General features: G+C 38.2%; 1 protein-coding gene across 9 annotated transcripts in view; it reads left to right on the forward strand.

Annotated features, from left to right (window-relative positions):
* Window positions 1-21,057, forward strand: part of PPM1B (protein phosphatase, Mg2+/Mn2+ dependent 1B) — a 62,348-nt gene that overhangs the window by 15,851 nt on the left and 25,440 nt on the right. For 4 of the 9 annotated variants that reach the window (XM_056356885.1, XM_056356878.1, XM_056356876.1 and 1 more), the window contains exon 2: window positions 11,131-11,276. The gene's annotated coding sequence lies outside the window, so the exon portion shown is untranslated. Of the gene's footprint in view, window positions 1-28; window positions 46-671; window positions 786-2,667; window positions 3,017-11,130; window positions 11,277-21,057 lie in introns of those variants that run through there. The other 5 variants (XM_056356877.1, XM_056356883.1, XM_056356879.1 and 2 more) reach the window with 4 other exon arrangements.

The following is a 21,057-nucleotide window of genomic DNA, read 5'->3' on the forward strand; positions in this document are numbered from 1 at the left end:
TTTAGGCAGATTCATGCCACAGAAATTACATACTGGTGTCCCTAGGTACTGTGGGTGTAACTGTGATAGCCCTTCTCCTTAGTGAATGTGTGTTTCTGCTTTTGCTTTGAAAGATATCTGCAGTGGCTTGTAACAGGCTTCTCTGTCACGGTTTCTGTGCTTTGGAGTAAGTGAATCTCAACTTCTAGTCTTTTTCCTTTGACTCCAGAATCAGAATATATTCTTGTAAACAGCTGCATTAGGGTGCTAGATTTTTCCATCCTCTCTACGCTTAATCATGCATGTGTACACGTTAAGTGTATGCAGGCGCTCTCTGTCACGTGGTTGTACATATTCCTGGTTTGGAAATGGATTTGTTTACACAGTGTCTATAAAAGTGGTATGTATTGACAGTAGGAGGGGTTTTTTGGCAAGTATTGGCCTTTGAATAGTGTAGCTTAGGTCACTTAAGACTTTCACCTCTTAACAAGCTAAAGGCATTCACATGATCTTTTGCTGCATCACCTTAGACAAGTAGGAACTTCTTGACTAACTTGGCCACTTCCAGCAGTTCATTTATTTAGTTCCAGTCTAGAAGATGCTAGTAAGCAATTCTTGAGCTATAGATGCTGTTGAATATTGTGTTGAACTAGGAGAGAAATTGGTCAATTCTTCCATCTTACTGCTTTCAGACTTGCAGGCTCTTCTGCTTTATTCACCCCTAATATACAAGGAAGAGTCTCTAAAGTGAATCTGTCAGAAGGACAAAGATCTGGAAGAAATTTGACTTTTGTACTACGTTCAAGGTAAGACTTTCAAAATTGTCTGTGATCAGATGACAAAAAGCATGAATACTGAGGCTTGCAAAATGGTGCTGTTTCTGAGTTCCTGGCTTCTTGCATATTATACTTTCCTGCAGAATTTTATGAATATTCAAGTATTAAATACTTCTGCATAATTCTGTGGAAATACACTAATTATCAGAGGCATATAAGCTAGCTCTGGCTGTGTTCTTGTAACTAATATTTACTATGCGAAGCTGTCTTTTGGGTAGCATAGGTGTTCTAAAACTGATACACTAAGATGCATGATATAAAATGGAATGTCTTACTAAAGCGGCAGTGTCTTAGTCTTTTTTTGGTTTACTTTAAGGTCCTGTGCTGAGCTTTAATTTCTCTGTGAATGCAATATTCTAGTTCTTGAGTGACACTTCCAGTCAATTTCAAAATATCAGGAAATAATTGGGATTCAGAGGACAGGTTTGCTGTGTTTTGGAAGGAATGATAGATGGATTTCTTTCAATAAAGCCATAGCTTCAAGAAGGTATACGGTTGTCATCTGTCTGCAAGTTAGAGCAGCAGTCGGGTGGTAGGAGCCATTAACATCATTCAACAGAGTGATGCTATTGCCTTCAGCTTCCATGCACAGTTTAACAAAATGTTTAATAATTCTCGTTCTGTCATTCCCACACCAGTCCCAGGGAGCAGTGGATATTATAATAAAGGACTAGGAGGATAAAATCTGTAGCAGAGTGGAATTTCCTCCAGAGGGGTAAGTCTTGGGAAGAATGTTGATGGACTGTCCTGTTGACTGATCGAGCATCATGTTCATGGCACTCAAAGGGAGGGACTGAAGTATGGGTGAGAAGAATGGAGAGGCACATGGCTATCCCTTGCAGAGACAGTAGTTTTTGTAAGAAGGGGAATACAAGGCCATGGTGTCCAGCCATAGAACAAGTGCTGGAAACACATGGAGTCTCTCAGAAGGATGTGGGAGATATTTTGGGGACTGGAAGGTACAAGTAGCACTCAATGTAGACAGCTGGTTGCCTAATGCTAGCTCTTCAGTTTTGGGGTGTGTGGAAACCTACTAAAATTGGCACTCACTGTGATGAATTCAGCACCTTTTTGAAGGCTCAGATCAGCAGTCTTCTATCCATGTCCCTATTTCTAATTTGTTGTGACTGTGGTGGTTCTTTTATGTAATAGGTTTTAGTGAATTACCTGGGTAATCCCCTAGCTTAATGCCTACTTCTTTTTTTAAATTGCTAAATTCATCAGATTCTTTCAGTTCTGCAAAAGCCTGAATACTTAAGGGTATTCCTTTGTGTGCCTTGATACTAGTTTTTATGGATACCTAGTTTAAGTCAGATGATTTGTTAAACCTAGTATAGAATACATGCAGGTTAAGCTTTACATGTACTGGAGTGCTAAGGCTGAGGTGTCAGCTCTGAAAGATAGTAACGGTTTTAAAATATCTTGATGTGCCACCTCTGTAAATGGGATGACAGAGTAGGGTGTCTGCCCCTTTGTTACAGCTAATGTGGTTTTTTATGAGTCTTTGTGCCAAGATGTTCCCATCACCATTCAGCCCAACAGGGGCATGTCTTACAGGAGCAGTAATCTTTGGCAGAGCTGGAGATGGTATCTTAATCTGTGTTATCCAAACTTGCCTGCAGCTGATGTCTGACCTGATGAGTAGCATAAAATGAATGTTGAATTATTAACATGCCTGCTTCCCGGAATCCTTTTTGCTGTCAAGCCTGTGTGGACCTATCATTACTGCATTGACTGCCTGTAATGCCCTTAAGCATCCTCTCTAATGTTGATTTCTTGAAAACTGGCATGGTCGTCTTGCATGTTAGTTTTAACATTCTTATTGACAAAATTGCCCTTTGAATTTTTGCAGGTATAGTTCGACACACATTGATACTTGCATAGTGGCAAAATTAAAACAGTTATAACTCAATAGATGTGTCTGAAACTTCAGCATTGAAATACATATCGCAAATCAAGAAGAGTTTAAATTGTATTGATTGAAAGTGAGTCCAAGTGATTTATTGTGAAACTGAAGTTGCAGTACTAATTGAACAAAACTTTGAGTATTTAAGCTTGCAAGTTGCCAAATAGCTGCTTCTTGCCAAGTACTCCTCTGTTTAGATGACAAGTGAAGCAGTTCATATAGCCTCAATGCAGACACCTGAAAAAGATTCCATGTGTCCAGGCAACGATACTGGAGCCTGCTGCCAGAAAAAAAGGTAATGGAAATTTGCTTCACTCCAGAGTTCCTAGAATAGTAATTTTTTTAATTAGACTTCAGACGTTTTCTTAAAAAGTTTCTCTAGCCTGATGGAGAAGTAGAGCATGCTATAAAAGTGCAGGGGGTAATACTGTGTTCTCTGAAGTAGTGTGACAAGCCATCTGTGATTGGAAATCTAAATTTCTGTACCACACTGTGGATTGATTGTTATGTGTCATGTGATTACAGGTATATTGATCCTGTTATGGTATGGGAGTATATAATTTCATATCATGTAGGATCTGCTACATCTCTTAAGCATTTGTTTATAACTGCATTTCTGAGTGTTGATTCTCTTCATACTAATTGCAATGCTGTTAGTGAAGTAACTTTGCTAGTAGATAGAAAAAAATTCTTAACATTGAAGAGACTAAGAAAAAAAATGTTCTGAAACTGAAGTGTAAAAATAACTATGTATTTTAACAATTTCTATTTGGAGCCTTCAATTCCTGTATTATTTAAGTTAGTTGTTTTGGAAGATGGTGTGTGTGTAGGCTGTTAGTTGACGTAAGATTCTTGAATTATCTCCTTCCAAGTGGTCCTTCGCAGTAAACATTAAAATGCCTATAGCACAGTAAGTGTTAATATTTGGCAGCTTATAGTACTGGTGTTCTTATGTTACTAATTTGAATGTGATGGTGATTTTATTATGGTGTTGAATGACCTTTTTTTGAGTTTTACTTAACTCCTTTTGTATATGAATCTAGCAAGTGGTAGCATGGCTAAAGAAGCGCACAAATAGATCCAAGTAGTTACATAGTGGCAGAGGATTTATGCCTCCTGTAACCGTCTACACATCAGCAGTGTCAGATCTTTTTTTTTAATCTGCTGTGATGGCTTGGCTTTAGTTCATTTATGGCTGAAGACTTATCCTTAGAAGATGAGGGAAGAATAAGAACTTTCTTGGAGAGAGGGGAAGTCCTTCCCCTAATCATCAGTATTATATTTAAAGAAACAAAAAAACCAATCTTGCTATCCCTTCTAAATTTGATACAGCTTGGTTTCTGCCATTGTCAGACATATGAACATTTGGGAATTCTTGCTATATTTTCTGCAGCTGGTGCTAAATGAAATACTGTAACTTTGATCTTTTTGCTTGTTTTCTGCTCCACTTTGTGGAGTTTAAATTCCTTCTGAATTTTTTTATTTACTCATGGTCCCCCTTAGGGTTGTATGTATTATACATGTAAGATAGGAAAAAATGTGATTAGTCGGCATGTATATATCGTAATGGCTTAATTCCTCACATAGACAAAATGGGATGCTGTTGTGCCTTTGAGGATCTTTTGTGGGATGTTGGCTCTGAATACCATACTGATAGACAAGTAGAAACCAGGTTTAAGCTTTTTTTTTCTGCCAGGTGCAGCAGGAATAAGAGATGTGGTATTGAGGATAAAAAACTCCTTATTGGCTTTGATGATACTAGCAAGACTTGATTGAAAAGCTGGCTTATAAATGCATTGCTAGCCACTAGGTGCTGGGGTGAGATTCTTCTCCCAGATAAAAATTAACTTTTGGGAACTCTAGCTCTTGGATGACTTAAAAATCACTGAATGCTGTTCAGAGAGGAATTACTGAGATAGCCTTCTGCAGAGAACCTGTTCTTACCCTTGGTGAGCATTTCCTACGAAAGACAATTACATTAATCCTTTGAAAACTATCAAATGTCCCGACTGTCCTACAGTTAGAGCATCTTAAAATTTCAGAGCTGTCACCTTTGCTGTCTTAGCAATGAAAGTAGACAACTATGTCAAGTTTTTTACCTCTTTGTCCTACAATGTTTTGAAGTCTGTAACAATGGAGTTTCATTATTATCCGGATGTGCATACTTGCTGCAGAGTTAACTGATCTGAAATTTCTCTGATTTTCCTGACAGCTGATTTGGTAAGAGTTCTTTATGGTCTTAAGATGTTTTCTTGAAAGGCTTATCTAAGCCCTTTCTATGGCATAATCAATAGAGAAATTTTTACTTGCAAGATTACTTCGGAATTTGAATAATACCATAGTTTGGTAACACCTTGCTCCTCTCCTGGGGAGAGGAATCACAAACTCTGTATGCTTTTTAGCACTGCTGTAGTAGGTGGAGTGGATGAGATGGTTCACTGCTTCATGAAGTGAGGGGTGCTTTAGGGGACATGCAGTTTTGGACCGGAGGACATCTGACTAGATGTGCCCTGTAATGTTATCAGATGACAGGTGTGGTGGATTCTTTCTCAGAATGTTTAACCAGTGCTCAGGCTGTGATTTCTGCTTGTCTTAAGCAGATGGATATATACAAAATCTAAGTAATCTACCTGGAATGAGTGTATTTTTTTAAAACTTTGATTTGAAGGCCAGGTGTTCACAAAGACAACAAATGGACAGATGGTTTCCAACTGACTCATTAGCTATTGCTACCTATGGGCATTCTAGCTAGTAATATGATAATAAATTTACCTCATGGGGAAACACCATGGGGATGTGCTCAAAAGACAGGTGCTTCAGTAACAGCAAACATGATCTTACATTGCCCATGCATATCACTCTGGTGCGTTTGACATGGAATTTTGAATCTCCATCAGGAAGACGAGTGTTTGCAGGCTCTGCCCTTTGCATTAAGAAAAAACAAAACACATACCCATGAGGAATATGTACACATCTTCCCCAATCTGCAGCTCGTGGATTGCCATGAAAAGCATAATGTATATCTAGAACTTAGACCATAGCCTTGATGTAAGATGTGAGAGGCTAGTTAAAACTTTTTCTGAAGAAGGGCTTGCAAGTCCTCGTAGCCACAATAAACACGTTTGTTTGAAGAAGTCCTCTGCTAGAATCCTCCTTTGTAGTTTTAATTGAGGTGTTTTGGTGGGGTTTTTTGTGAAAGGACAGTAACATAAAAATGCAATAAATTTTAATTCTTGAAGATACTCTGTTCTTAGTTGAGCTAAAGGTCAGATCACTTTCCTTTTCAGTTTTTTGTACTTACGTCATTTTTTGTATAGCATGTTAGATCACCTTTTTCTTCAGTGTTCCTGAAACTGGATGTTTGAAAAGCTGTCCAGCATAACTGGTAGAAGAGTCTTGTCTTTCCGTACTCGAGTTATGATAAGCATAACTGATCTGTTACAGGAGGACAGAGGAGTAAGTGCTTGCCAGCAATCTCCCAATAGGTAAATGTAGATTGCATTTCTGTATCCTGAATTTAAGAAGGCTGGCTTCTGATATTCCTTCATCTTCTGCTTGTGTAATTCAACAGAGTTTGAGTTCCTCATCAGCTAGATGAGCAGTCAGTGCTTCAGGCATGCACTTGTACCAGTGTAACTATATAGGTCTGTTGTGCAGCCACCTAGCACAGAAACAGGAATGAGCTGTGGAGGGCAATTGCTGCTTAAACTACTTCTGCTGCCAAGACATCTGCATAGCTATAATATGAATTTAACGATCTAAAGCTTACCTAAAAGAAAATTACGGAGATTTTAGGAATTAGAGGTGCATTACGAATATGTATTAGATAGGACTGCAGGAAAAAAATTCAGAATAGCTTTTCTAAAATGTATGAAAAGCCCTCTTTCTGATGTTATAGCTTAAGTCTACCATTTGTGAGGTGATATGTAAAGGTATGGACCTAATTAGAATACTAAGTCCATACATAGTATTACCACGTTTTTAGGCGAGTGTAAAATAGTGGTCTAATAGTATGTTCCTGTTGGAAGTTAGAACTGCAGACCTCAAGCTGCTGAACTAAATTTTCACCAGAATCCCAAGTAAATTTATTTCAAGGCATTTAGCTTTTTAAGAAGCCCTGGGTGTTTCTTCTAAAATGTACTAGAAAGATACCATTGCGCTTTTTACAAAACCATAATATTAGATCAACTGCTTCAAAAAGGATAAAGAACTTAAGTTACTTCATGGAGTTTTTAGTTTCAAATTTCTGTTCAATCTCCCTCTTCTAACTGTTGTAATAATGAACATTTTAATGCTGCTTCCATGTTTGAAAAGGGGGCGGGGGGGGGGGGAATCCCCACACCCACACAAACACAAATCAAGGCTTTGCCCAGTCTTGGTTGATTCATGTTTTTATATAGAACCAAGAACCACTTAGCAAATGCAGAGATAATTAATTATCTGTTTATTACAGAGGAAGAACCAACTTACTCTTTAGGGTAAAAGTTGTATGTTGTCTCAAGTAATTACACAAAAATTAACTCTTTTTTTTTTTTAAGTTTGGGCTTTGTCATATATGTAGACTAAGGAAGAACTACTGCATGAATTTGCAGCACGAGTAGTGCGCTCCCTTGGTATGTGCTCTTAAGTTCCCGGAAAAATCGGGTAACCTAATGAATGCCTCTCAGGAGAGGGATTTACTGTCTGTTGGGAACATGCAATTGGGAGGCTGCAGTATACTAGCTAACCTGTGGTAAGCTTGCACTATTGCTCTTTTTTCTTCTCCTTCCTGCTGTCTTTTACTTCTGCAAAATCTTTTACTATCTTTTTGTGTGAACTTTTGTGGTTTACAGTTCTGGGAGATGGTATCAGCAGTGGTGGTGTTGTGATGTTGTAAGGTCAGTTATGACACATTAGACTATAGCTCTTTCTGTTGGTGTTCAGGGAGTGGGTTGGTTGGTTTGTTTACTTGTTTTATAGCAGCAACGATTTGGTTATCCAGAGTCATAGCTGGTTGTGGAATAGAATAAATCTGGTGTTTTTTCTGGTGCTTCTCTGACCAGAGTCTGGAAATTTGCGAAGGACCAGATGTTGTAGTGGGTATTGTGTGTGTTAAACGTTAGGAGTCAGCTTGAGGTTCGCTTGCTGCCAGGGTTATTAAGTATATATTTAATCATCAGGAAGAGTAGCATTTGATGCCTATCCTTCTGTAAAATAGCATGGTAGAATTCTTTAAATTTCTGTAGGCTGAATGATTTTTTTTTCATGTGCTTACGTTTGAATATTGGGTTTAGTTCTTTAACAGTGACTTACATATGATGGCTTTGGCTGCATAGTCTTTACCTTTTGCAGGAAATACTGTAAAATTAAAATTCCTTATTAGCCAGGGAATATTTAAGCTGTGCTCAATTAAAAACTATTCTGTTGTAGGGTACTGGTGTCTTAGTACTATCACTGAACTAACCTAGCCTTACTCAAATATTGTGTTTACATATTCCGAAGATCTAAGGAGCCCAAATAAAATGCTTAATACATGTTGTAATTTTGTTAAGCCTTTAATAGGAAGCATTCAGTTTTATTCTTGCAATGTAATTTATAATGAGCAATCTGGATAAGAGCATTTCATTTGTGTATTGTGAGCATTTTCGGCCCACAAATTATTGGGGGCTGGATATAGTAGTTTGTTATCGCAAAGTTGTGTCATGAATCTAAGTGTCTTTCCATATGGAAAAAAAACATAGTGCAGCTTATTTGGAGAAGTAAGAGTGCTGTGCAGAAGTAAGTAGTAGTGTCCCCTCTTTGTGCAATGATCAGTGGTCTGAATTCTATGTCTTAAGGTATTCTTGTGTTTTGGGACACTGAATGCTGTATTCTTCTCTTCTGAGAATTAGTGTAGGTAGAATTTGTGTAAACAGGAGCATTATTCTGGGGAAAGATGCTCTTGGCCCAAAATATCTATCTTTGAATCTGCCCTACTGTAAGAAACCTGTTTGCAGACTAAAACTCACCCTAGTCTGAATGCTCTTACATCCCCTGTATGGGAGGGGTCAAGTCTCTTGCTTGTGGGAAGCATAATGCTTGTCTTTAGCTCTGCTTTTGTGAGTCAGCTGCTGCTGAGGGCTGCTGGAGTAGCATCAGAACTGAGGCTTTTGAGCACTTCACCATGCAAGCACTATGTACCCTCCTAGTTAATGGGATCTTCTGAAGGTGGGAGACAGTGCTTGAAGGGAGTTGTGTTCTGGTCATGCATTCTTTGTCCATGCCCTAGTCACTGGTGTATTTCAGAATAGGGAGTTAGGCTGTTTTGTACAACTTCGTGAATCTGTGCTGCTTGCGTTCTGGTTGGTTGGATTTTGTTTCCCTGAAGTTCTTGGGTGTGGAAAAAACTTTTTTTTTTTTTACTGAAACTTTTTAAATTTTTGGGGAGGGCTTTTGCTATGTAGCCCAATACAATGATTTAGGATACTTGCTGCCTAGGTCTTTCAAAATACCTTTTCAGAGTTCATTAATGATTTAGTGGATGCTGGTTAAGGTATGGTTTCACAATATTCGGTGCAAATCTGAATCGGCAGCAGCTGCTGGTTCTGCATGTCTGGCATTGGTGTTTGTTGGATCATGCATTTCATAAGCTGAATCGGAGAGCTCAAGTGACGGAGGGTTTGATTCCTTGAACCCATCCATCCTGTTGTGGTGTCTAAGAAGAGAGAATATTGGGGGAAGTGCAGGGCTTGCAGCAGTGTGATGTTACAGGCATACAACTTATTGAACCCCTACAATTCTTCTTCAAACTGTAGCACAATACTCCTTCTTTTGAGCAATTTCTTGCTTATGACACTTTTTGGTAGTTGAAAAGCACTGTTTAGTGTTCAGAAGAGGCAAGACATAATGAAATGTTGTCATAACTCCATTCTTTGATCAGTGGGCTTGAAGTCAAGGTCTGCAATATGTCTCCCTTATCAATCATTCAGCTCATCAGAATGCTGTAATCAGTTTAAAACCATCAGTGTTGCAAAAAGGCTTGTATTTCCCTCGTGCCCTGGACAGAGCTGGCTGTTATGCAGAGTTCTTCTTGCAATAGTTCCTTCTACCAGTGTACTGTCATGGTAACTTTTGTAAGATGCAGTGGTTCATAAGATTAAATGTGTAGTCCCTGATCCATGAAGGAATTTGGGTATTTGCATCCTGTTCAAAACAATGGGTAGATGCCTAAATGCTTTTGTAGACACATAGAGCTGAATTGCTAGTTATCTGCTACTTTTACATTTTAAGCTGAATTTATGGTTATTTTTGGAGAAACTACTTTTAAAGAAACAATTATTCTTATTTCAGAGGAGCTGAAATTCTTTTGCAGCTGAAGGTTATTGATTTTGTTCTAAACTCTTGTGCGTTTTTACGTCTAAGCCAGCAGAATAAAGAGTTTACAAATTACACATGCTACACATAGTGGGTTTAAGTCTTGTCAAATGCTCAAGGATTTGTACTCTGTCATTTGAGCAGGTGAATAAAAGTAAGCAAATAGGGCCGTTATACTAGCAGGCATGCAAAAGCTATTCTGTTACTGAATTTAGGGACTTGAATACCAGGTAATAGGCTAAATGACTTTTTAAGTGCTTGTGGTTTAACCCCAGCTTGCAACTAAGCACCACTTAGACACTTGCTGGCTTCTCACCACCCCCATCCCCCCACCCCTGTCCCCACAGTGGGACACGGGAGAGAACCAGAAGAGTAAAAGTGAGAAAACTCACGAGCTGAGATAAGGACAGTTTAATGGGACAGAAAAGGGGGGGGGGGATAATGATAAAATAATTTGAATATACAAAACAACTGATGTACAATGAAGTACTTGGCACTTGCAAAACAATGCCCAGCCAGTTCCTGAGCAGTGGCACCCAGATAGCTTTTCCCCCAGTTTGTGCTGAGCACGATATCATGTGGTATGGAATATCCCTTTGGTCAGTTCGGGTCAGCTGTCCTGGCTGTGTCCCCTCCCAATGTCTTCTGCTCCTCCAGCCCCCTCACTGGCAGGGCATGAGAAGCTGAAAAGTCTTTGACTTAGTATAAACACTAATTGGCAAGGACTAAAAATATCGGTGTGTTATCAACATCATTCTCATAGTACAAATCCAAAACATAATGCTATACCAGCTACTAGGAGGAAAATTAACTCTATCCCAGCCAAAACTAGGAAACTGCTAGTCTGTGCTGGTGAAGGAAATAGGGGGTGTGTGTGTGGAATTATAATCTGATGTTTTGTTAACATGAATCTTTAGTATCCTGTTTTGAGAGTGTACTGAAAGGTCTTTTGATGTCCACACGTAGCTTTAGTTCAAGCATTTCTATTTAGGAAGAAGTTGTATTCATGAAAAAAATCATGTACAAATCTGTTGTAAACTATCAAGTAAGCTAACTACTTTCTTTCCTCCTTTCTAGGAAGTACCAAAATAAAGCAGATGTTGTGTCCTGGACTGTTATCTCAAGGTTTTGCAAGTCATTCTGTGATGTGCTTCTTGGCCGCAGGAATGTAAACTAATTCTTTCAGCACTGAACTAGAACCTTTGACAAGGTTGCAATTACAGGTAAGAACAAATTCTGCCACTTGAAAAATCATGGGAAGATATAATCACTTTGACTGTTTTAACTTGCAATTTGTAATTGACCAAGAATTTAAGAGAAATTTCATAACAGGTTTGATAAAAGGGTGTATTTTCTTCTTTAAATTTATTTGAACTTTGCATAATTCATTTTTAATAGGGAGGAAATGTAACAAAGTGTAGCTTCTCTCTGCTACAGTACAAAGCACTGTTGGTGTTGAAAAATTACTTGTCATTTATTTGTGTGCTGACTTAGATTGTGAGGAAGGTATTTTCTAACACAAAACTGCACAGTATCAGTCAGTAAAAGCCAATGAAGTGTTTTGCCACTGTGTTGAGATCCGCTTACTGTCTGCATGTGGCTTTTTTCCCCTCAAGGTCGCTGTTTCCTTAAATGCTCTAATGGCAGCTTTACTGCTTAAGTTGACTTTTTTAATCAGTTACAGAAAATCTCTCCATTTTTGTTACAAGTCCATTGTATCTGCAACTCTTCAATGCCCTTTTCAAGGGTAGATTGGCTTCTTCCAGGTCAGGGAAGATGTTCTGCCTGCTGCTTTTCTATTGTAACTACCATAATCATCTGAAAATGATGGTGATAACTCTTGTCCTGCTACTCAATCACTATATTCTAAACTCACCTGTAGGGAACTAAGTCAATGTCCTTTTACTCTGACTTTTTTAACAAAAAAAAGATAAAGTCAATGCTACAGAGCTATATTAATTAAGAAAAAAAGCACATACCACCACAAATACTTGCTGCAGAGACTGTGTATTTTAATTTGTATGTTTCTGAAAAAAATATTTCAGTCTTTAAACGGGGGATATGTGTTTTGAAGACTATCAATGAAATGGTTTCATTGCATATGCTGAATACGATTAAGTTAAGGCTTTCAGTCTTGATTTTACTTTGGTATCTTTGATGAGAAGAGTTGCTTGCCTTAGGCTGCACTTGTCAATAGTGGCAGGACAAGAGTCTGGACTGTTTGAATCAAGCAGTCTGATGTCTTGCTGTGAAGCTGGATGGTGCATAGGTCAGTGACAGATTTCTGCCAAGGAGGGTGGCATCGATGGTTCTGCTGCTACAGTGTTTTGGGTTTTTTCTGTTACTGTTGTCTTGATTTGAATGTCAGTACTAATTTGCAGCAATGTAACAGGTCGAAAAAAAGGCACAACTCTTATTATTATTCTGTGAGAGTCATAGACTAATCTATGTTGAAATGGACTTCTAGTATTCATCTAGCCTAACCCTTGTGTCTGACTTCCTCAGGTTTCTGTGTGAATCAACAAGTCACCCCTCAATTATGTAAATAAATGGTTTGGTGTTTTACTGTGGTTTTGTAGACCTGCTGCAGAACACTTACTCTGGTCTTTCAGACCTGTTTAGGAACAAGTTATTGATGATATGAATTGGTGATTCATTGCTGCTGTTTTCTCATGAAAATGTGTTTGAAGCTTTTAGTAAACAAACACTGAAAAAGGTAAAAAAAGTTTTCTTAAATGCTAAAATTTAGAATAAAGGAGAAATAATTTTTAGTGACATACTGCTTCATGCTAATCAGTAAAATATTCAGTTTTAGTACCAGTAGTATATTGGCTAAACATTTGTTCTCTTCCTTCAAAATCTTAGGTGCTATTTCTTTAATAAAAACCCACCCGGTGGTGGTTGGATTGAAAAGAAGCAGACTAATTCAAAATAGTTGGTCTTTATTGAATTTAGAGAACAAAAAAAAAATGATTCTGCATAGAAATAATTATAAACTTCATTAGGGGAGGATCACTTTTGTACTATGTCAATGTTTTGTAATATCAAAGTGCAGTACGTGCATCTGTTTTCAACAGCCCAGTAAAGGAGTGAGAAACATGCTTGTTAGCTACAGGAAGCATGAGCGGATGCAGGCAAACAAAAGGAATTTCAGTTAATATCATGGGATATAAATCTCGTCATAGTATGGTCAGTAGGGATAAACAAAAGTACAGTGCAGTCTTCCGGGTGGTATAATAAAGCCACACTGGGTTGCAGAGTTTGAGTTAAGGACAATATGTGACTTCAGGGCTTATTAGCCTGAACAGGTAATACCTGGTTTGACCAAGTAGGCCCATTTCACTCAGGTGCCAGTGCAGCAAACTCTTACTCCAAGAACGTAGTACAAGAGCATAAACACTGGTTTACGTAGAGCTATCTTGGCTCTTGGAGACTTCAGCCTTCATTCTGTTCCCATCAAGGTGCTAGAAGCAATAATATAAAGAAAGGCTGAAGTTCTTACCTGGAAGACTAAAATGAGTAACATTAGAGACATCGACTACAGTAGAGTGTTTTTTACTGAGAATGATGCTGCATTCCTCTTCAGTTCAGTCCCTAGTGCCATTGCAGTGCCACTGTGAATTAAGGGCTGTTGGCCATCGGAAGTCACACTGGCAAGCACAGAATTATGTGTAGCTAACTAGGAACCACACTGCATTTTTTTTTTTTAAGCTTTCATTTGGCCACAAAACCATGTGAAGCTGACTTCTGTGACTTAAGCTAGAGCGAAGCTACATGATAAAAGCCTGGTGACTTTAAATGCATCAGCCTGGGCACCGATGGCTTTGTTCTATATGCTATGATTGCAAAGCTAGATTCAGAGTCTGCTTCCGTGTTTTGTGAAATTCATCTTGGGTATCTTGGGTATGATCTCTCGCTTTGTACCTACCAAACTGCATTCCAGAAAAATAAGAAACCACAGCATTGAAGTGTGCAGTTTGTCCATGAGACGCAGACGGGTGGTTGCCATATAAGCTGAGCTTGAAGATCTGTAGTTGCCTAGCTTTATCCATGTTTTAATAAAGCACAAGAAAGCAGAATATAAAAACCTCTGAAAAGACCATGAGTGCATGTTATTCTGGTGTTAACAACATGGCTAAAAAGGCTATATCTCTTAACCTAGTTCCTGGTGCTCCTTTCTATTTTTCCCCCACTGTCTTCTGTTGAAGGTTACTACCCCCTTGGATCTGCTGTCTAAGCTGCTGGCTTCTAAGATCAGTGCAGCTGAAGTCACAGAGTTTCAAAATACTAAAGCTAACTTTGCACCTCTTCAGTGAAACAGTTCAAAATGAAAGGGCAAAAACGTCTCAGCCAGCAGTTCTGAGAGAGGGAAAAAAAGAAAAAAAAAAAATAAATTGCTGGCACAATGTAGTGGTGAGTAGCTGAGGCAGAGCAAAAGCAGTAATGTTTTCAAGTATTGCCACTGACATTGAAAATAGATGTGAATCCACAGTGTTAAATTACGCCTGTACCTCCAGACCAGTTTAAAGCAGCTGAAGCACATTCTGACATCTCTTTCATCTCCTTTTTAACTTACTGGTTTAAAAGTAGTGTGGTGGTGGGATGTTGTGTTTTGGGTGGGGTTTTTTTTTTTTGTTTCTTTCCCCCAACTTGTTGTAATAGAGGTGCAGAAATTAATTTCAAAGTTACAGTGGCAGCTCCTAGGCACTTAATCTACGTCATGATGGGGATAACTTGCAAAATTTTTTCAGTTCCTGGTTTAGAAGCCTACTGGGCTGCTTTCATGTGGTTCTGGCAGGAAACAGTTACTTAGCATAAGCTCTGTATTAAAGGTTTATATTGATACTTTATTTCTTTGTGATCAGTGTCTTTTGGTCAGCCGAGATCCTTCCTAACAGTGACTCCTATGGCCACAGATTATTAAAAAAAAAAAACAACCCACGAACAAACCCAAAAAACAACAAACAAAACACGAGTGACTCAAAACAAATAAATCCCCTAGTGAGTGGAACATGAATGATAATCATGGTCCTTTTACTTTCAGTTAACAATGAACTACATAAAATATTGAGATCACATTCTTGGATTCCAATAATTGCTGTTTGGCTCTGCCAGTACTTGTGGCTAACTTGTACTAGTTAGAGTAGAGGTTGCAGCCAAGCTTCAGAGCTCTTGCTCAAAAATTCAGTAACTGTTTGCCTAATGTACATTTATGTAGTGCCAGCATTTTTAAGGTCAGTAAGTCAAAAGCGATCCCAAGTTTTCTGGGACCAAAAATAAAGATCTGTAAAGCTGCTTTCACTCATCAAATGAACTTGTATTTAGGATACATGTAGTATAATCTAAGTATGGTGATGATATAATGATAGTATATTGTAAGTAAACACAAGATTAGTAAGATTACTTAGAGTATTCTATCACTTTCTTGTGTAGATTAAAGGGTACAGGGAATCTTTACGAATGTCAAACCTGTGGTATGTGTAGACGCATGTGATGTGGGGGGTGGGTGGGGGTGTATGCACGTACATACACAGTAGAGTGAGTGCAAGATGAAGACAGAGGAGCTTTCTACTAAGGCTAAGGTGTAATTTTTTACTTGAACCAGGAAAGTTATTCCTTTCTGTGCTTTTCAATAAGCTTTGAAATTGTCACAGCTATTTGGATAATTTATTCATCATTTACATCTTTAATATCTAGCACAGCATTTTCTCTGTTGAAACGTCATTCTTTTTTTATAGCAGGAACACATGTGTTTTGTAACAGGAAACTCTGGCACTGTTTCTCTTCCACAACACTGACTTATTAAAAATGACTGGCCCGTTGAGTGAATGCTTCTGAGGAAGAGACATTTTACAGTACACTTTTATGACCTAAACCTAAAAGATTGGTGTTGGACCATTCTCATTATATGAAAAGATAACGTTATTGCCTTTGGGACTTTTGGTCATCAAGGTATTATTAGTCTGGTTCTGATGTTCTCTTTGAAACTGATATGTAATCTGAAAATTATTTTGTAGTTTCTAAAAAAAACTTTGATTATGGCTTTTAGACCTTTATAATCTAATTACATTTTGTCCATCTTCATGATCACCAGCAAGTAAATATTTCTGCCTGTTAAATATAAATCTATATGGCAAGGAGCATGCTTTTCATTTAAAGTAGCTGCCTATTTCCCCTTCACGGTGTAGTAGAAAATCATGGATATCTGTAACTCACAGGAGCCATCTGCCATTTTATAAGTAGATCTGAGTGTCATGCTTTTTTTCTTTTAAACAGATAAACTTATGCACAGACCCGATTTTAAGACCCTTTACTATATGGCTAATCTAATACCAATGAAAGTCTTCACCACGTAACTGTGGAAAAGAATACTGATCATGAATTTTTATTGCATGTCAGAGGACATGGCTTTTGTCTTCATACTTCATACCTCAAAAAGGTAGATGTCTTTGGTTTCATGAGCCAGAAGTAATGCTCATCTCTGTATTTGAGATGAGGACCTCATGTAAAATTTGTATCGGGTAGGAAATATCAGAGAAGAATATATGTTAGGACTTTAGAGAAGTAAGCCTTGGGTTAGGTTTTTGCCCTGGCAAAGGGGTGTCAGCTTTCGTTAGAGACTCAGCCCTGAACTCTTGGAAATGGCTTAGCTATTGATTTAGAACTAGAGCTGAAGAGTGTACAGTAAAGTGGTAGCTAGAGCCACTGCTTTAGCAGCCTGTTGCTCAGATTCAGTTTCTTCCACGGCCAGAGAGAGGAAAAGGCCAGTATTTTCCTCTAAAGGCTTTCCAAAAGCCTTTGAGCCTCAGTGATTATTGGCATTTACCAGGTGATAGATTCATTGTTGTTGTTGTTGTTATTATTACTACTACTACTATTCCTACTCCTCTTTTTCCCCAGAGTTGGGAAGGCTACTGAAAGAAGGGAGTCAGTCATAGGTTTCCATTATTGATATGAAGAATACATACTGTTTTAAAGAATGATCTGTGGAGCATGGATGAGAACTAATGTCTTCTCAATTTCCAAGAATGTTTGGGGAATTATAGTAGATAGGATCTTCCAGATTTTGGAAGTTTCAGCTAATAATCTCATGCAGGGAAAACATTTTCATCAGGAGGAAATGAAAATATTTTCTTCTCAAACTAATGTATTACATAATTAAATTTCATTTAAAAATGGGATCTTTGGAAATCAAGTCCCAAAAGCTGAAGAGGTACTGAATTTTTGAGCTTACAAGTAATGATTAAAAATCATGGCTGAATTACTAGCTGAAGGTGAGCACTTTATCTGTTCCTCTGCTGGCTGTGTTTTCTCTTAAGATTGAACCTTGCTCTACAAAGATGATTGGGGCTTATTCCTTAAGCTGCCAGGAAGTGTTGAGGGGAAGCATAATGAAGTCTTCATTAACAGCTTGGACAGTGAAAAGAGTATTCATTCTTAGCTCATGCGATACCGTGTCAAGGAGAATCGTCAAATAAGCCAAAGGGTAGGCCTTAACAGGTAGAAAGATCTTGACATGTTGAACAAGCGGTTTGATAGTAACCTCAGGAAGTTTAATCAAGCCCTGTACCTGGAATAGTGTAACTGTCCCTCGATACAGGCTGGGTGATGACTATTTAGGAATGATCTTTGCAGGAAAAGAACCATGGGGTGCTGGTGGACAACTGCGACGAGTGAGATGAACATTAGGGAGCAGTGTGTTTGTAGTGATGAAGGTTTGGGCCATATTAGAAAAAGTGTATCCAGTATATTGGGAGAAGTGATTATTTTAGCCTATTTGGAACTGACAAGGCTGCATCTGGAATACAGTGTGGAGTGTCGGCCCCCAGTACAAGAAAGGCATAGACGTAGTGGAGCAAGTAGAGTAGAGGACCACTCCGTTACTTAGGGGCTGGAGCATGTAATGTATGAGGAGAGGTGAAAGCTGAGTGCCTCCAGTATGGAGGAGAAAAGGCCAAGGGGTGGATGCAGTTGCTGTCTTCCAACTATGCAATATGGGAGGGTGTGGAGAAGGTAGAGTTAAGCTCTTCCCAGAGATGTGTAATGAGAAGTTAAGAGGCAAAGGGCACAAGCTGCACTGACGGGAGTTCTGTTTTTGTTGTGAATGTGGTCAGACATGAACTGGTTGCTCAGAGGCTATGGAATCTCCATCCTCGGAGATGTTCAAAACTTGGCAAGGATCTAAACAGCCTGAGCCATCTTTGTTGTTGGATATCGTATTGATTAAAATTTGAATAGGGGGTTGGACTGGGTAAGCTCTAGAGGTCTCTTCCAATGTGAATTGTTCCATGATTCTGTAATTCATGAATTCTGACCCAACTTAAATGTTTATCTAGGTGCTTGTGTCAGGATTGACTTGTATCTAGCCTAGTATGGTTAAATTAAGAGATGGAAACACCAGGTTAGACCTATGACAGGCTTTGCCTTCTGTAGGATTTTTGCAGGTCTGTTTGGCCAAGTCCCATTTTTAGGTGCTCAAGTCTGTTTACCAATCTAGCCTGAGATTAAGAGGGACAAAACTAGATGGGAGTGCCAGAGTAATGTTTTTCCAGTGGAACTGTTTTCTTACTGTGATCTTTCATTTTGAAGAAAACAAGCCATGTTTTGTTTGTGGTGGTGTGTGTTTGTCCATTTTTGTTTTGGGGGGTTTGGTTTTGGTTTTTTTTAAGACTGATTTCCTAAGAAAAGTAAAGTTTGGTATGATACCACAGATTTCATTAAAGTGTCTCTGATTTACTTAACTACCTTGTACATAGATAAATACATGGCTGGGTTTACTGCTAGAGATAGTTGTGTCTGGTGGCACTGTAGGTGTGAAGTTCAAATTACATTTGTGCATAACAGCTGGGAGGAATATACTGCACTCACCTGTATGCCATGTTATTTACTTGTTTTTTTCTGTAACTTTGTAGTGTTTTTTTAAATTAAGTTTTTAACAGAACAGGTGTTCATCCATTTTAAGTTGTCTTTGTGCTTTACTATCACGGATAACTTTGATCAAAAACCTGAGTTTCAATGAATTGGTGAAATCACTGTTTCTCTGATGCTTACTGAAATGGCTTGACTTTTCCAGCTGGTCTTCAAACCAGTTGCTGCCTTATATAGTTGACATAATATACACAATGGTAGAAAGATTTTTTTTTTTCTATGTGTTCGGTGTCTTTTATAGGAACAGCTGTCTGTTCTCTTACTGATTGCAAGTCAGTCTCTGCATCCTTCATTAAATATTTGTAATATTAAAAAGGATATTTAGAATGTCAATAACATAACCTTGAATAGTATGACCTTTTAAGTTTCTCGCTCTTGTGCTGGAAAATTTAAAGCTACTTATTAAATAGATAAAACTAAGATGTGAAAGGGGCCTTTGGGTTTTTTTTTAAACAGTGCATTTTGTTTTTATAGATATAAAACACAACATTCAATACTGAGCTTAAAGGCTTTTGCAGTTAGATAGGGTTTGATCTTTTTCCTTATTGATATTTCTTCCATACTTTTGATTTTAAGAACGTAAGGACATACTTAACTCAAAGGAATCTCATACAAGGTCTGAAGTGTTGGAGGACTTCTGTCATTTTGGCAGCATTTCAGTTCTATATTACATATTGAATGTTAAATGTTTTTGTGTGCTTTTAGAATAGTTTTGTATTATGTGTAATATGTGAATAAGTGGTCATCAGTTACTAGAATCCTTTCACAAGTCTCCTTTGCTGCTGTTGATTGTATTTGATCCAACTAGTTAGTTGTATTTTAAACTGTGGGACTTGTTCAGCTCTTAACTGAGAACATCAATTGCTGAGAACACTTATTTGTGGTGGTATGTAGCACTGTCTTGCTCTGCTTTTATGACAGCATTTGACACAGATTCTTTGTTTTTTTTCAAAGCAAAATCAGATCTTGCAAGAGAAAGGGCTGTAAAGTGTTTGGGCTGTGTGTCTGGCTAGGTAATGGATACCTCATTTCTGTTGTTTCCACTGATTTGCAGTGTTGCAAGTATTCTTTTTGGAAAAAGAAGGAAAACCAAAGCTGAATGTAACTTACTACTTTCACTTGCAAATTACATAGTGTGAAGCTTGCAATGCGTAACATGTGGTTGTATAGTCACTTTATCTTCATCTTTGCTATCCCAGGTAATATAATTAGAGGCCAGTGGATGGTGAGTAGAGATAAAGAATATAGATAGTATTTGTGTGTCAATTAATACAAATGGTAAAACTAAACTAAAAAAGACCTCGATGCTTTATGGAGGTCACTGTAGCAGAGAGGTAGTGTGAAGTTGGAATTATCTGGAGGAAAATACTAAAGTTTTACCATAAAAAGGGAGGCGGGGTGCAGAATTTAACTGTAATCTTCTCCTCATTGCATTGTATTATTTCTTTTTTTATCTCTCCTGTCAGAGTAAGCTGTGTATACTGAGAATGTGTTTAGATGAAGGGAATGGCAGAAGTAAGGATTTTTTAACCTCTTTTTCTGACCTGGTAACAAACAGTTGAACTAAATTATCATGACTTTGCAGGCTTGGTGGGTACTAGTGTGTCAGAGACCTAGTGACTGACTGCTCAGGATCAGTCATGGGAGAATTATCCCAAATTCCTTTTGGATGAAGGTTGCTATAACTTTCACATCCAGTCATAAAGCATGTCATGGGGCAGTCATTTTTAGCATGATCAGAGGTTGTGGTATTTGTTTCTGAAGTTCTTGGGAAAGTACTAAGGGATCTGTGGATTAAAGAATTTATTCTCCGCTGTCTTTGTGAAGTGAGAGGTAGTTCTTCAGGTCCACATAGGACAACATTGTCTGGTACAGGAGAGGAAGTCAGAAGTACTCTAAAGCTTCAACATAGTTTATTCACATTTTACCTGCAAGCTTGTTCTCTAGAGATGGTTCATATACATTTTGAAGTAGGTCTCCAAATACTGAAGAACTTCTAATTTACTGTGAATTATTTTCTTCCCTTAGATAGCTTGTATCCCTTGTAATTGGATACGTTTTAAAATCAAGATCAGT

This window comes from Falco biarmicus, chromosome 12 (genome assembly GCF_023638135.1).
Source record: "Falco biarmicus isolate bFalBia1 chromosome 12, bFalBia1.pri, whole genome shotgun sequence".
In the NCBI taxonomy this organism is placed as follows: Eukaryota; Metazoa; Chordata; class Aves; order Falconiformes; family Falconidae; genus Falco; species Falco biarmicus.